The 14998-nt window shown below is 42.7% G+C and overlaps 1 protein-coding gene across 2 annotated transcripts in view; it reads left to right on the forward strand.

Moving 5' to 3' along the window:
• The window catches only part of impact (impact RWD domain protein), a 56760-nt gene that overhangs the window by 4962 nt on the left and 36800 nt on the right, over positions 1-14998 (forward strand). The gene's annotated exons all lie outside the window — the stretch shown is intronic.

The following is a 14998-nucleotide window of genomic DNA, read 5'->3' on the forward strand; positions in this document are numbered from 1 at the left end:
TAAACATCTTGATATTTGATCTTTATTTGAACCATGTTGAGAGGTGAGGGTAATGGAACTTATTATCCTCCTCAGCTGAAGAAATGTCTTTAACGTCGTAAAATGTAATTAATAAAAATGCAGTTTAACTGTGAGGACGATTTAAAACAGTGGAGCAGCTGATTTCTAACTGTTCTGAGATCTTTTTAAGCCCCTATCCAGACTTCTCTGCATCTGGAACCTTCTTTCTGAAGGTCTCAGAGAGCTCTTTGGATCTGGCCATGGTGATCATCTTCACCACTCACTTCATCAGTCAAGAGCAGACCAGACGAGGGGTGGGGCAGTGGTGGCTCAGCAGTTAGAACTCCGGGCTCTATTGATGACAGGGTTGTGGGTTCGATACCCAAACCAAATTCCATCTGTGTTCGTCACAAATGGTAAATATGGTTGTCCTAATAATTACTAATTAGATAGATAAAAGATGCATACTCAGAACCAAGCAGTTTATGATGGACACTAGGATCCCACAATGCATTGCGACGGCAGTGACATCTGCAGCTGGAGAACTTGTTGATGTGACGTAGTGTATCTTTCTGTTAGTACAAGGCCATTATGCTAGTATGCTATTAATTTGGGTGCTAATCTGCCAAACACACACTGTTACAATTAGTGTATATAGTCTATGCCTTATGGTATGAGTGTGCAGTGGACAATTGAGACACAGCCTCCTCCAAAAATCCTCTCTACCCATGTTCTGACCACCTGCAGCTTATGTGATGTAAGAAGTAATAAATGTGAGGGGGTTCGGACATTTCTCCCACCTTCCAAAATCACATGGTTGGTGTATTGGCTATGCTAAATTGCTCCTAGGTATGAGTGGAGTGCTCTGGGATTGGCTAGTGCCCTGTCCAGGGGCTATTCCTGCCTCGCATCATTGATTTTGGGTAGGATCCCGTCCCACCGTGACTAGGAAGAGGTGGATAAGAAGATCCATGGCCATTTTTAACACCTAAAATATAAATATTTTGTGCCTGGATCTGTTTACGCACTAGGTGTCAGTGTTTCTTAGGAAATCACTCTCTTGCCTGGCTCAGCTCTCACCTCTAGGACATTACTGATCCCCAGTTTTCTAAAACTCGTGGAGATGAGCTGTTGTTCAGTCGGCTGCTCTCCTCAAAGCGTCTAGCAGGCTCTGCCAGTGCTTCGGACGTGAACTGACAGGATTATGTGAAATTGCCTGGCCTTGCCTCCTCCCTGGCCTTGGTTACCTGCTGTTGCTAAGTATAAGGTCAGCTGCTCTGGGCATTTGGGCTTTGAGCCTCTTGAGTGTTCTTGCACTGCATGTTACACTTGCTGCATAACTGTTGATTAGCACACAATGTGTCCAAATGTTTGTGGACTCCCCTTGTAATAAATGCATACAGCTACTTTACGTTGCATCTATTGCTGGATTGCTCACAGCTTGTCTAGTCCCTGTAGAGAAGAACTGCCAATAGAATAGGACACACTGCAGCAGATAAACTTGATGAACCTATTGGCACCATGCTGCCTAATGTCAGATGTGGGCTAGAGGGGTATGAAGCCCCCCAGCAGCATTGAGCTGTGGAGCAGTGGAAGAAGAACTGTGTTCTCTGAAATGATGGTTGGTGGTGCTCCATCCAGTACTTTTAGGATGAGTTGAGGAGTTGGGGAATGATAAGATGGGGTGATGATCATCATCATCCAACATCCTCAGATTCAACATTACTAACGCTCTTGTCGCTAAATGCAATCAAATAAATCCTCACAGCAATGCTCCTCTCCAAAATCTAGTAGAACACCTTCTTCCCTGGACAGTAGAGACAGTTACTTCAACACAAGCAGGAGAAACTCTTACTTATACCCTTGAATGAGCAGGTGTCCCAGTACTTCTGTCCATATAGTATATCTTGAGACTCAATATTATGGGATGTTCAGAGTGTTGGAATTGATTAGAGGTGCATAATGAGAACCTGTGTATCAGTTATCTCGCATGCATCTGTGATCTCCAAACCTCCTGGAAACTACCTTGATGCAGACTTTGGATCCAACCTTAATCCAGCCCAATTGATCCGACTCGTTACTGCCTTCAGAAGTTCAGAAGATGATTGATCGAACGGGCCGGGTTAGATTTGGTTTGGAGTTGAAACCCGCAACCTGAAAACCTGCAACCTGAACCGTGTCTGTAAGAGATGCGTTAGGATGAAGAACCTTTTAGCTGGTACAGAACCTTTGGATCAAGTGAAAGTTCTTGGAAATCAATGTAAAGTAAGAGTTTATTCCAAGTCATTTAGAGCATTTCTATTGGTCCGTCCATCCAGAAGCTCATAGCAACCACAGATGTCAAATTGGACGACAGATTCAGCAACTTAAAAGCTCTTTTACAAGCTTATTATTTTTTGTTGTTGAATAATTAAATACATTTCCAATGTGCTCCCTAATACAGCTCTTCTTCTGTGACTTACTGAATAGTAACTCTTTTAGCCTGCTAGAACAAACGTGCGTAAGTCTGCAGAGCCGAGTCACCCCACTGTTCTTTATCCATTCTAAAGCACAGTCTGGAACCAGACCAAAGAGAATTCTGAAATACGCAGAAATAACAAAACATGTGGTGGTTTTAATTCTCCGCCATGGGAATTTGTTAGTGGTGCTGCAGAGCACACACACACACACACACACACACACACACACACACACACACACCATCTGCGTTCTCTCTCAGAGATAAGGTAACCGTTTGGAGACACCTCAGTGGTCCCAGGGATAAGAGAGGGTTCACGCTCACCACACTGACCACTTTGATCCCTGTGCCACTCAATCAGTGTCCACCATAATTTTAATATTTTTATATATTTGTGATATTTTCATTTTTAATAAGCATCCCCTAAGAGGGATCAAAGGAGCATTGTTCAGAACATGCTCAGAAACGACACCGTCCAGATGACAGACTCCCGTTCAGGAATTGTATCTCCAAACATTTGTAGATGTTATTCCCAAGGTCACCAATTTATATATGTAATATTCACAATATTCAACTCATCAGAATTATATTAGGCATGCTAAGAAACGATGATCAACAGCCCTGAAAATTTAAGATGCTACAAATGCCATAGTAGAACTTCTGATTTCATAAAGAACAAAGTTTGTAAAAGCACCTACTAAACATCTAATGAATTACCAAGTAGTAATTATTTAGCACCTACAAAAGACTCAGCATCTACTAATTACTTGGTGCCTAGTAATTACTCAGTACTTACTAATTATTCAAAACAAAGTAACTATTCATTAGACTATTAATGAAATGTTCAGTACATAATTATTTAGCATCTGCTAATAATTAAATATGTAGTAATTACTCAGTACCTACTAATTATTCAGTTACTAAATAAAAGGAAATAAGATAAGAAAATCAGACGTTTCCTGCCCCCTGGTGGATTTTCCATGTAATGCAAGCTCCAGAAAAATACATACAGCTTTCTAAGTCTGGAAATGACTTGAGTAAACTTTTAAATGCAACTCAGAGTATAAGGGGTTAAACAATTTTGAATTCTTTATGTTTAAGTTTGTTTGCAAAATATTGGCTGCATCAGCAAATGCGATACAAAATAAAAGTCATATAAGCAAAGTGTTTTTTCTGTTTTTTTTTTAATTGGGCAAAAGGTCGAAATACTATATTGGAAATGATTTGATGGTTAAGGCTTCAAAGGGTTAAGAACTTGTCTCCACCCCAGCTAAAAAATAAAACCCTGGTGTAATTCAGAGGAGGAGTACAGCCAAGGACTTTTAAAACAGGGCCTGACCTCTAAAAGCTGGACGGCCTGGTCCCTATTCTTCTACCATTAGAACCAGTGTCACCTGTGAGAAGGCTAACCTAATCACCAGGCTTACGGATGACAGTGGTGATTTAGTGGTCCTCAGACCTTATACAAGATCAGAGAAATTGAGCTGCTCTCAGTGGCGCCAGCACGGATGCATTTTGGCCAACCGAGCTTTCTGTGAGCTACCGTGCTATTCAAGCGACAGACCAGACTACACAGACCCAGCCTGTTCTCTTTGTTGTGAGATGCAGTCTGTTCCAGCTCCCAGCCAAGCAAAAGAGGCTTATTTCCATTTGACAAGTTCAGAAAAAGGCAGTCATCAGCTCTGTGATGGTAATCTTCAGCAGAAATTCACAAATTTAGCAGAACATTGAGGAAATGCGACCCCTATAATGTAGAATGATGCTTTACTCAGCTTAGCGGCTATAAAACAATGGGCAATTTTAGCCTTTTGAGCATGATTTTAAGCATCAGTGATCAATGCGCTACACTATAAAATATAGGTGCTACAAAGGGTTCTTTGAGCAATACTATAGAGCTATAGAGGTCTTAAATCCAGTTCCCGATCCTGGATTTTGCAATCCTTGGTAGGTGTGACCCAAACAACTGTTCTCTAAAGTCCCACTGATTACAAAATCTAGGGCTAGAAACTCAATTCAAGGTCCAGATTTGAAGACCTGGACCATAGAAGAACCATTGTTTTGGGTTCAGTCAAGAAAGAACCGTTTTTGTAAAAGAGATGTGTGATCCCTGTTTTCCTGGTTCTCATTAAAAGCAGTCAGAATTCATAAAGCATCTCCAAACAGTAGCAGCAGATCCAAGATCACATCACAGACCTGGCAATACCTCACTCTGTGTGTCTGAACCAGTGGTCTCCAGCCCTCCTGCTGGAGAGAGACCTTCTCGTAGGTTTCAGCTCCAAACCAAATCTAACCCGGCCTGTTCGATCAATCTTCTTCTGAACTTCTGAAGGCAGTAACGAGTCGGATCAATTGGGCTGGATTAAGGTTGAATCCAAAGTCTGCATCAAGGCAGTTTCCAGGAGGTTTGAAGATCACGGATGCTTGCGAGATAACTGATACACAGGTTCTCATTATGCACCTCTAATCAATTCCAACTCTTGGAGAGGCTGAACATCCCATAATGTTGAGTCTCAAAATGTACTATATGGACAGAAGTATTGGGACACCTGCTCATTCAAGGATATTAGTAAGAGTTTCTCCTGCTTGTGTTGGAGTAACTGTCTCTACTCTAAGGCTTCGTACTAGATTTTGGAGAGGAGCATTGCTGTGAGGATTTATTTGATTGCATTCAGCAACAAGAGCGTTAGTAAGCTGAGGATGTTGGATGATGATGATCATCACTCCACCTCATCATTCCACAACTTCTCAATTCATCCAAAAAGTACTGGATGGAGCACCACCAAACATCATTCCAGAGAACACAGTTCTTCCACTGCTCCACAGCTCAATACTGCTGGGGGGCTTTATACCCAAGAAACAGTGACCCACACGGTTAAAAATAAAGGTGCTAAACAGGGTTCCTTGAGATCTTCAGATTTGGTCATTTGCACCAGCTGTTTCCTTCATTTACAGTGATCTGTGGAGAAGCACTGCCAGTAGAATATTGGGGATTTTGGGGGAACTTACTAAGGCAGCACTAACAGGCTAAAACACAGCTAATAGCATAACTCTAGCTAATACCGACTTAACGTTCTAATTAGCTTAACTCAGGCAAAGGCAGGCTAACTCTAGCTAGCAGGTTTAGTTTGGGCTAACTGGAAACTGGATTCAAGGTCCAGATTTGAAGAACTGGGCAATAGAAGAACCACTTGGTATAAAAAAATGTTTGTTAAAGAGTTGTGTGAGTGTGAAGAACCTATAGATAGATGTGCAAATGTTTCTGGACACCCCTCCTAATGCATGCAGGTAGCGTCTTTACATTGCACCCAGATGTGATGCAGTCTAGTCCCTGTGAAGAAGAACTGCAAATAGAGTAGAACCCTCTGGAGCAGATAAGCATAAACCTATTGGCACCATGCTGCCTAATGCCAGGCGTGGGCTAGTAGAGGGGTATGAAGCCCCCCAGCATTGAGCTGTGGAGCAGTGGAAGAACTGTGTTCTCTGGAATGATGGATGGTGGTGCTCCATCCAGTACTTTTCGGATGAGTTGGGGATGATGAGGGTGAATGAGGTGGGGTGGTGATCATGATCCAACATCCTGACCTCAATAACGCTCTTGTCGCTGAATGCAATCAAATAAATCCTCACAGCAATGCTCCAGCTCCAAAAACTAGTAGAAAGCCTTCTTCCCTGGACAGTAGAGACAGTTACTCCAACAATATAGGAGTACACTCTTTTTTTAATACCCTTGATTTCGAAAGAAAGGATGCATGGGCAGCTGTCCCAATACTTTTGTCCATACAGTGTATACTTATTAATCAAACATAGATAAAATGTGCCTGTAAAAGTTGTTCTGGAGGCAGTTTTATTGTTTTGTTTTTTGCATAATTAAGCAATTATGCAAACAAATTGGCTCAGATTGTTTACATTGACCCACACCGTTGGGCAGAACCTCTTCAGCAAGATTAAGGTCTTTCTAAAGTAGTGAATATGGTGTAGAATTCGGGGTCAGGCTGGGTCATTCAGTTTGGCCATGCATTGAAACCTTCACTGCCCTTATTTCCAGTATGGGTCAAAGCAAGCAGAATCGGTCAGAACAGTTGACCGATTGACCAGTTGAGTGTTATTTTAGCAACAGAGCGCGAGCAGCGGTCTCGGGCCTACATGCAGCAAAAATAGTAGGGATCTCTCTTGGTAAGTAGTGCAGTCTCTCTGCCTGAACCATTTGTTCTGATTATTCCTCTTAAATCTCTCCTTCCTTTGAACATAATGTTCTCCAGAATTATTGTATGCAGGATATTGGATACGAGGCTTTGATCTTGCGGTCTTGATAAAGTTGGTTTGGATGAAATGAAAAGAGTAAGTTGCTGTGGTGCAGGTGGGTGGTAGTGCAATATCGCTCTTGTGCCTGTTTCTCTCTCTCTCTCTCTCACTCCGAACGCCGGCGAGATCTAATCGGGATCTGTGAAAGGCCTTGACAGACCCAGTTAATCTTTTTCAGTGCGGCTCTAATAGACTCCATGAGATGGGCGGCAAGTTCGGAATCAGCTCGCGTCCGTTTACGGCTCTCCTGCTTTCCTTTTCGCCTGTCTTTTGTCGGCAGATAAAATCCTATGTAGGCTTTGTTCGGTTCTACAGTGGGCTGAGGTTTTGGTTTGTAACCCTCACACAGTTCCCTCACAGTTGTGAAAAAGCAGTGGATGATTTGATGGAAGGTGCAGATTAGAGATTTCAATCCATGCCTTATTTGTCCCTGGAAGTACGCCCTTAGGAAAGGAGTTCCAGTGTTAGTAAAGGCAGGGCCTCTGTATAGAGCCATAACAACTCAAAGCACCATTTAAAGCAGCACTATGTAACTTTACGTATTTTTACCTTAAAATAGCAGCTTCTAAATTATCGGGATGCTCCACCGACTGTAATTGCTACTCTGGGTTCGGCACACTGCTAACTTCACCATGTAACTTTGGTAAAGCAGGCAGGAAAGCTCTTGCGAGAACTGTACAAACAATAGTCCACATACTTCTTTCACTTTCAGTGATGTTTTGTATCTCTCAGCTTGTCCAGAAAACCGTACCCAGCTCCTTTAGTGGTGTCTCAAAGCACAAATAACACTTTGCCACTGTAGGGGGAGCCCAGGAGCAAGCCTGTTTTCATTTTCTATAGTGTTGCTTTAAAGGTTCTTTGTATATAAACAAGGAGATGGTAGAAAGTAGAACGTCTTGTAGATGCTTCCTTATAGAACCCTTTAAAAGTGATGTGGAGAGAGAGAAAGTGAGAGACTTCTACCCATCCAGAGGGAGCAAATCCAATTTTACATAAAAAAAAACATGGCTTAGTAAGGAAAATTAAGTTGTGGCCACTACTTAGTAAGATGTGGGAACAAGATCTTGTCCAACACCTTACTAAGGGGTGGCTACGACTTAAATATCTTTTCCAGCGCCCTACTACGTGGAGGCCACGACTTCATTATCTCGTTTCAATGCCTTACTATGTGGTGGCCGCAACTTAAATATCTCGTTCAGTGCCTTACTATGTGGTGGCCACGACTTCATTATCTCGTTTCAACGCCTTACTATGTGGTGGTTACAACTTAAATATCTTGTTCAGTGTCTAACTACATGGTAAAAAAAAAAGATATTTAAGTTGTGGCCACCACACAGTAAGGTGTTGAAACAAGATAATGAAGTGGTGGCCACAAGTTAAATATCTTTTTTAACACTTTACGACGTGGTTGCCACGACTTCATTATCTCGTTCCAGTGCTTTACTATGTGGTGGCCACAACTTAAATATCTTTTTTAACACTTAATGAAGTGGTGGCAACTACATAGTTATCTCGTTCCAACGCCTCACTATGTGGTGGCCACAATTTAAATATCTTTTTTAACACTTTACTACGTGGTTGCCACGACTTCATTGTCTCGTTCCAACACCTTACTATGTGGTGGCCACAACTTATCTTATGCTTAGCTTAGCCTGACTGTAGACTCAAGAAAAGCAGTATTTAGACTTCTTTTTTCCCCAAAAGCTCAGATTTGTTTAACATGTAAAATTAAACGCTCTGCTCTGAGAATGTCGTAGAGCGTACATCGCACCATCAACTGCTTTCTCTAGGCATTATATCTGCCAGACCTGGAGCACGTTCAACCACATGGCACATTAGCTATAATAGCCAAGCCCTTGCACAAGCACACAGCAGTCTGTCTGCTCATCGCTGTTGATGGCTGTTTCATCAGAATGCCTCGCCTGCATTTTCCCCCTGCATGCCCAGCGTGTTATTTGTGCTGGTTTTTTAACACCTTTGCTGTTACAGCCTTTCAGCTGGCCACAGTCCACACTTCGAGATGGCAGTGTGAGGATTCGGCTGGGATTAGTGAAGGCCTTTCTTCTTTATTCCAGTCAATGCTTGTAATTAAGTGCAACAGAAAGAATGTACGTATCATTTTAATATGCAAATGCTTTTTGCATAAAGGGGAGCTGAAGATCAAATGGGGGAATGAAAAATGAGCATCGCTGAAGAGGCTTGATGCGAGGCAGGCTGCCCAATTCATAAGACTGCTTAGTCCTGGTAATTATTTTAAACCTTTAGAAAGTAGGTTGCCAAGCTGCCCCAGCTATGTTCTGACATGGTCACGTAGACCAGGGCTGCAGTCATTGATGATGTCTCAGGGTCAAAACAAGACAAGATAACACACACACACACACACACACACACACACACACACAGTATTAAATGTGCATTGGTGAGCACATGTGCCCGGAGTGGTCAGCAGCCATGTGTCCGGGGAGCAGAGTGGGTGAAGGTCCTCAAGCTTACAGAGCCCAGGTATCAAACCCACCACCCTGTTACCAATGGCCTGGTGCTCTAACCGCTCAGCCACCACTGCCCACAAGCCAGTGCACTACATATGAGTGATAGTTTTAGGAAGAAATATTAAAAGTTATAAATAAATATGAAATAAATATTAGAAATAAATATGAATATGAAAAATGATAATAAATAAATATGAAATGCACACAGCCAGTGATGAACAGTGACTACTGTGCTGTGTTTACATGTTGCAGTTGGGGGTAGGGGAGGGCATGATCACAGCAGTGTGCAAATTTTGGTGAAAACTTGGTGGTGTTGCCATGGTGATATCATTATGATGGTGTTCCTGCCCATGTGTTGGGGGAAAAAATGGGAAAATTGATTTCCTGTGACCTCATTTGTGCATTGCTGTTGCCGCTGATATTGTCAGAATATTCTCTGCTCCGCAGAATATCCAGTTTGCCACCAACCATCATAATGTAAATTTAGCATTATAGCCAAGCTTTTGTTGGCTGTAAATGTAAACAAAATGCACCAAGAGCCCTTCCAGCTTCAAGTACGGCTCGGCTCGACCCGCCATCCTTTAAGATCCACGGAAGACGAGCGTCCAGACTTTTTTCTGTCCTGCACCGAAGTGGTGGGACGAACTTCCCCTGGGTGTCCGAACAGCAGAGTCCAACGCTCGCTGTCTTCAAACCCAGACTGAAGACCCTCCTATTGGGTGAAGAGTAGAGTATTATGGTCTCCATATTGACTAGTGTTTAGTAGAGTCTAAGATTAGAGGAGCTTTAATCTTAGTCTGTTTAAACTAGCTGAGGTTTTTCTTCGGTAAACGGTGAAGCTCTTTTGTAAGATGCCCTGGAGAAGGGCGTCTGCTAAATGCAGTAAATGTAAATGTGAAGGCCATAGAAGTTCTTTAGGGTTCTCCCAACTGCTAGACAACTGTCTGAACTGAAGCTCACATAAAAAAGACTTTTTAAAGGATTTGATGTGTTTTTAATACTGAATCAATAAATGAAAAAGTAATTAACAGGTTTGTCAGTCAATTTGCTGCAGTCTCTGCAAACTGCATTAACATTGAATTAGTATTAAAATGATGCTCATGGGAAGGAGGTGTGGGCAGGAAGGATGACGGAAAGACTCGAGGTGTGAGAATAGTGAGGAGAGATGAATTTAAATGTTCGTGTCTCGCTGATGCTGTATGTACTGCTGTGTTTTGTGGGGACCTGCATTTCCAGGTGAATGCCAGTAATCAAAAGAAAATGAGCACGACTGATTCCAGGTTTTCTTGCTGTAACAGTCGCATTTTTCGCGGCTGCACTTCGAAAAGAACCCCGAGATCTGCACAATAAACCACTGGGTTTGGCGAATGTGAATTCCCAGGCGATTGCGTTTGCCATTTCTCTTCTATTGTTTAACGCCGTTGCTATTTACTCTTCATTTTTCTCCACAAACGACTGTGGCTGAGCTTCTGCAATAAGTGTTCAGCAGCTTAAATCATTGCAAAATGTGAAAAAGCATCACCTGATTGGCTCCAAATGTTCTGAAACCTTGGCGGAACTGTCAGCTGACCACGGCATCGCACGACCATCACTGCTGACCATGAGAGACGACCTGCACAGGACGCCTCTCCGGTCACGGCTTAGTTTGCAAGGTTGTGATCGTTCTGGGTTGTGCTTATGTAAGCCTGACCACTTTTAGGGCCGGCCATTCCGCGTACCATTAGGCAGTCGTGGCCTAATGGTTAGAGAAGTGGGCTTGAGATCAGAAGGTCACCGGTTCGAATCCTCCTTCGTTCCACCACTTCGGTGCAGGACAGAAAAAAGTCTGGACGCTCGTCTTCCATGGATTTTGAGGGATGGCGGGTGGAGCCGAGCCGTACTTGAAGCTGGAAGGGCTCTCAGTGCAGATCGGCTTTTGACCATTGCCATCAAGTACGGAGGGGCTGGTCCGTTTTTGGCTTTCTAGACCAGCGTCAAGGTTTTAACAGTAAGATAACTCCGAAGTAACTCCTCTGTTGTCTTCTCTTACCTGATGCTGGACTACAAGGCCAAGACTGGACCAGCCAGCCCCTCTGTTCCTGATGGTGTGAATGAACTTCCCCTGGGTGTCCGAACAGCAGAGTCCAACACTCACTGTCCTCAAACCCAGACTGAAGACCCTCCTCTTCTGAGAGGACTTGGGCGAATAGCAGAGTGGTCTCCTTACTGACTTGTGTTTAGTAGAGTCTAAGATTAGAGGATCTTTGAATTATTAGTCTATTCAAACTAGCTGTGGTTCTTCTTGGGTAAATAGCAAAGCACTGGAGAAGTGCGTCTGCTAAATACCTTAAATGTAAATGTAAGTTACATGGCGGACCTTAGAAACGTAGGCCTAACCAACGGGAAAGCTCATTTGGCCGTATCTACCCGGACAGGGGAAAAAAATCCTGATTGAACAGTTTTTCGGTTAGGATTCTCAACTAAAATCTTTAAATTTCAATCAATTCTTTTAATCAACAGGTCCTCTAAACTGCTTATATTAAAAAGCTAACGGCTCGTATAAAAAAAAAAACATGAAAACATCCCAACATGAACACGCCTCGCGACACTGCTTTCAGATTCAGCTCTGTGATTTGGCTTTTAAATCAATCGATTAGTCAAATAAAGAATGAACAGATTAGTCAGTCAGTTTGCTGCAGCTCCTGAGCAGACTGCATCAGATTAGCCAGACATTTAATTAGTAATAAAATGGATATGAGTGCGCATGGGAAGAAGGTGTGGGCAGAAATGGTGACAGAAAGAAGAGGTGTGAGAGTAGTGAAGAGAGATGGATTAAAATTTGAATTTCTCGCTGATGCTGCATTTACTGCTGTGTGTGTGTGTTATGTGGGAACCTGCATTTCAAGGTGAATGGCAGTAATCAAAAGAAAATAAGCACGACTGATTTCAGGCATATGTTTGGTTCTGTACTAAGAGTTCCACACAATAAAACCACTGGCTGTGGCAAGCAAACATAGCATCGATTTCCAGGTGATAGTTTGACATTTTCTTCTCCTGAATTGGGAATTGATTGGGTAATCACAGAGGAATGGTGAGGCTAAGTGGTGTGGCCTAGGCCTGCCAACTGTTTTTTGATGAATTCAGTATTATTGTATGTTTAACAGCATGTTATGCCTAATGATAAGCATGATAATGCAGTCACACCCTTTCAAAAAGTAATGCACTTTTGATAATTAAGAATATTCAGACATTGGAATTAAAAAATAATAATAATTAGAATGTAGAAATTGCGCTGCCACTATGACCCGGGGGGGCACGAGTTCCAATCCTGAGCTATGCTGCTTTGCCATTAGCAGCCGGAGTCCGAGAGAGCACAATTGGCCACGCTCTCTCCCCTTATCACTCTTAAGTGATGTTGGCCGACCCAGGCGTCTGTTAGCTGGTGTGGTGGTGCCAGCTGCCAGTTGGAAAAGAGGCAGTGACAGGCTTTGTGTATAGGGACATGTGTCATGATAGGTCCTAGTGTCTGGAGCATTGCTAGTGCTAGGGAGAGCTAGGATTGGCTGGACCCAGGTGGTTTAGCGGGCTAAGGCAGTGATTAGAGGATCGCTGGTTTGAATCCCGGTCAAGGGCCGAGGCGCATGAGAGCACAATTGGCCATGCTCTTTCCAGGGTGGGTAGATGGCTGCTGGCTGTCACTGGTGTCTGCAGGCTGGTGCTTCCCTCCAGGTTCATTGGTTGCCCGGTGATGTTGCTTCGGCAGCAGTTCAGAAAACAAGCGGTCCACCCTTACTGGTGATGGGGGATCGTGTAACGGGAGAAGATTACGTACAGGTTTGGTAATTGCCAGTACAAACTGGGATGGAAATGAGGAAAGATCGGATAAATTTATTATTTAAAAGGGGAAAAAAGCATAAATATATAGCGCCATACATATTTTTTCAGAGCTTGTATGTGTTGTTGGAAAAAATAAGGAGGCAAATCTTGCTCAATGGCATGTATCGCCATTTGTTCTCTAAAATACTTGGTATGAACTTAGTTTACATTAACTTCCATTAAAAGTTGAAAATATTTTTGCTCTCTCCTATAAAGTCACCATTTTGGAGATACATATTTTTCATTGGACAGCCACAAAATGTTTGGCTCCCCATTAGAGATGGACAATATGATGATGTTTAATCATATCGTGATACTGTTAGTGCTTAATAAACACTGATCAGCTGCAGGTTTCATTACTAACAGTGTGATTACAGTGGTGTAATTAGATGAAGAGCAGCAGATGTTGAGTATAAATCACTGTATTCAGTACAGGAGAGCATCTGAATAGTAGTTTATAAGAATCTGTCGCTACCAATATTTTTAGTATGTGATCACAAGTATTGTGATGAATATTGTACAGTGGGGCAAAAAAGTATTTAGTCAGTCACTGATTGTGTAAGATAGTTAGAAAGATGAGAGTCTGTAATTTTCATCATAGGTACACTTCAAGTATGAGAGACAAAATGAGAAAAGAAAATCCAGGAAATCTCATTGTAGAATTTTTTTTAAGAATTTATTTGTAAATTATGGTGGAAAATAAGTATTTGGTCACCAACAAACAAGCAAGATTTCTGTCTCTCACAGACCTGGAACGTCTTCTTTTAAGAAGCTCTTCTGTCCTCCACTCATTACCTGTATTAATGGCACCTGTTTGACCTTGTTACCTGTATAAAAGACACCTGTCCACAGCCTCAAACAGTCAGACTCCAAACTTAACCATGGCCAAGACCAAAGAGCTGTCGAAGGACACCAGGAAGAAAATTGTAGACCTGCGCCAGGCTGGGAAGAGTGACTCTACAACAGGCAGCAGGCTGGTGTGAATCAATCAACTGTGGGAGCAATTGTAAGAAAATGGAAGACCATTGCTAATCTCCCTTGATCTAGGGCCCCACGCAATATCTCATCCTGTGGGGTCAAAATGATCATGAGGTGGCGGCAAAATGACCGATGTGGTGCATTCAAACGGGACTGATCGCTGAGAAACTCTGGTAATAATTACATTATTCCACCTCCCCTAGTAAACCTAATCCCGTTCCAAAGGGTTTAACGCCTACCATTGCAAGGCTGCTTTCACAGGGGCATTTTGCATCACCACAGCTCTGGAAATTATACTGATAAAACACAGATAATCACTAAGCAAATGGCAGTAAAGCGCTCCAATAACCTGCTCGTCCATGTATGCTATTGTTAAAAAGACAAGGACTGATGTGAGGCTCTCTGGAGCTCTTAAATGGAGCTGCAACTGTGTGTTTCACTGCAGTTCGAATAGCAATCACTGTACTGCTCCTCTGTGCTGGATGTTTGGCTTCAACTCCCTGTTAAAGGACAGTATTTTTGGCTGCCTCAGGGAAAACTGTCAGCACCGTGTTTGGTTTGAGAACACGATTAGCTTGTCTCTCCTGATTAGAGCGATTGTCAGGTGCTGTAAATTAAATTAGGTTTAATTTACGTTCAAATTGGCCCTTTTTCCACTGGAGTCCCTGTCCCAAATGATACCTGTGAACAGACCCGGAGGCAAGAGAACAAGACGACGCTCCTCGTTCCAGATCCTCACCGTCTCATTGTATAGCTTTGGATGTTACCTCATACTTGCGAAAGGTTCTCCTCCATCTGACTCTATGTTCTGTCCAAATTTCAACTTTGGGGAACTTCCCCGTTGAACATTGGAGCTTGGATTTATGTCATTTTACATTTCAGCATTTTTCAAGGCTTTAAAACCACCTGCTTAATA

This window comes from Salminus brasiliensis, chromosome 17 (assembly GCF_030463535.1).
Source record: "Salminus brasiliensis chromosome 17, fSalBra1.hap2, whole genome shotgun sequence".
Taxonomy (NCBI): Eukaryota; Metazoa; Chordata; class Actinopteri; order Characiformes; family Bryconidae; genus Salminus; species Salminus brasiliensis.